The following is a 2,500-nucleotide window of genomic DNA, read 5'->3' as shown; positions in this document are numbered from 1 at the left end:
AATCCTTAGGTCACTGGTTCAATTCCGGCTCGAAGGAAACAATTTTTTTTGATTATCTTAGATGGCCATTTATGTAATTTTACACATTCTAAACCATGCAAACCATGCAAAACATAAACCCTTCTCCTAATTATGTTAAAATAAACACTTTAACACATGTGAGGTAGTTGTGGCCGAGTGGTTAAGGCGATGGACTAGAAATCCATTGGGGTCTCCCCGCGTAGGATCAAATCCTGCTGACTACGTGCAGATTGATGTTTTCTTTTTCTTCAAATTTTACCAAATCTTGCAGCTAGTGATGCTAAGAGTGAGAACAGGCATTAGTGCATCAAAATATTTGGGATGCCAGTCTGTTCTCTTTTTTATCTTTCACACATTTTCTTCCATTCATTGAGCCTAAGCCCAGTCACTCTTAGCAGCCACACTGATTACCTTTTATTTATTTGGAAATGCATATTCAATGTCAACATTGAAAGAAATGTTTGTATATCTAGCAAAATATCAAAGACATTTGGCACACTAGAAGGTGCAAAATTAACATCAATTGTTAGGAGATTAATCTGTTAATCTGTGAGTTCTAAGGTAGATACAAGACAAATTGTGTTTTGATATAGTATATTTTTGATTAGTTGATTTTAATTTACATAAAGAAATTAGCTTTCCATATTTTGGTTTGCTGCAAGACTATATTTGGGCTCCATTATTTCTTGAACAATTAAACAGTTAAAAAAACAAGCTAAATTTGAAAAGTGAAAAAGTGTTGATGTTTTAAAGCTATATCTAGCAAAATATCAAATACATTTGGTCATTAGAATGTGCAAAATTAAGCCCAATTGTTAGTAGATAAATCTGTTAATTTGTGAGTTCTAAGGTAGATACGATTTTGATATGGCATATTTTTGATTAGTTGATTTTAATTTACATATGCAACGTAGCTTTTTCTATATTTTGTTTTGCTGCAATATTATATTTGGGCCCCATTATTTCTTCAACAATTAAACACTTAAAAAAACAAGCTAAATTTGAAAAGTGAAAAAGTGTTGATATTTTAAAGTATCTCTAATCTTGATGTAAATGTGGCTACAGATGGAAGATCTATGAAAACTGCTTTCTAAACTAGCTGTTGCCAGATGATAGAAAAATAACAAATTTAAGTTAAACTTCTGACTGTAGAGGAGTTTGGTACAGCAATCCTTAGGTCGCTGGTTCAATTCCGGCTCGAAGGAAACAATTTTTTTTGATTATCTTAGATGGCCATTTATGTAATTTTACACATTCTAAACCATGCAAACCATGCAAAACATAAACCCTTCTCCTAATTATGTTAAAATAAACACTTTAACACATGTGAGGTAGTTGTGGCCGAGTGGTTAAGGCGATGGACTAGAAATCCATTAGGGTCTCCCCGCGTAGGTTCAAATCCTGCTGACTACGTGCAGATTGATGTTTTCTTTTTCTTCAAATTTTACCAAATCTTGCAGCTAGTGATGCTAAGAGTGAGAACAGGCATTAGTGCATCAAAATATTTGGGATGCCAGTCTGTTCTCTTTTTTATCTTTCACACATTTTCTTCCATTCATTGAGCCTAAGCCCAGTCACTCTTAGCAGCCACACTGATTACCTTTTATTTATTTGGAAATGCATATTCAATGTCAACATTGAAAGAAATGTTTGTATATCTAGCAAAATATCAAAGACATTTGGCACACTAGAAGGTGCAAAATTAACATCAATTGTTAGGAGATTAATCTGTTAATCTGTGAGTTCTAAAGTAGATACAAGACAAATTGTGTTTTGATATGGCATATTTTTGATTAGTTGATTTTAATTTACATAAAGAAATTAGTTTTCCATATTTTGGTTTGCTGCAAGACTATATTTGGGCTCCATTATTTCTTGAATAATTAAACAGTTAAAAAAACAAGCTAAATTTGAAAAGTGAAAAAGTGTTGATGTTTTAAAGCTATATCTAGCAAAATATCAAATACATTTGGTCATTATAATGTGCAAAATTAAGCCCAATTGTTAGTAGATAAATCTGTTAATTTGTGAGTTCTAAGGTAGATACGATTTTGATATGGCATATTTTTGATTAGTTGATTTTAATTTACATATGCAATGTAGCTTTTTCTATATTTTGTTTTGCTGCAATATTATATTTGGGCCCCATTATTTCTTCAACAATTAAACACTTAAAAAAACAAGCTAAATTTGAAAAGTGAAAAAGTGTTGATATTTTAAAGTATCTCTAATCTTGATGTAAATGTGGCTACAGATGGAAGATCTATGAAAACTGCTTTCTAAACTAGCTGTTGCCAGATGATAGAAAAATAACAAATTTAAGTTAAACTTCTGGTGATATTTAGCAAATCATTAAGCATGATTATTTGTGATGCTTATGCAAAACAGGAATAAACATATAAATAACTTTTGTCTAGTTTAATTACTTTATTGGGTAAGTTTTAGATAGTGAAAAGTTTTACATGTCCACTCCATCAGA

The 2,500-nt window shown here is 31.3% G+C and overlaps 2 non-coding genes across 2 annotated transcripts; both read left to right on the top strand.

Moving 5' to 3' along the window:
- Window positions 1-163: 163 nt before the first annotated feature.
- Window positions 164-245, top strand: TRNAS-AGA (transfer RNA serine (anticodon AGA)). Its single transcript has one exon. It is a non-coding gene; the product is annotated as a tRNA-Ser (tRNA).
- A 1,107-nt stretch (window positions 246-1,352) lies between these two features.
- On the top strand, window positions 1,353-1,434 carry TRNAS-AGA (transfer RNA serine (anticodon AGA)). The gene has a single exon. It is a non-coding gene; the product is annotated as a tRNA-Ser (tRNA).
- The last annotated feature ends 1,066 nt before the right edge of the window (window positions 1,435-2,500 follow it).

This window comes from Taudactylus pleione, unplaced genomic scaffold, assembly GCF_031769625.1.
Source record: "Taudactylus pleione unplaced genomic scaffold, aTauple2 ptg000050l, whole genome shotgun sequence".
NCBI lineage: Eukaryota > Metazoa > Chordata > Amphibia > Anura > Myobatrachidae > Taudactylus > Taudactylus pleione.
This window is presented reverse-complemented; position numbering and strand designations above follow the sequence as displayed.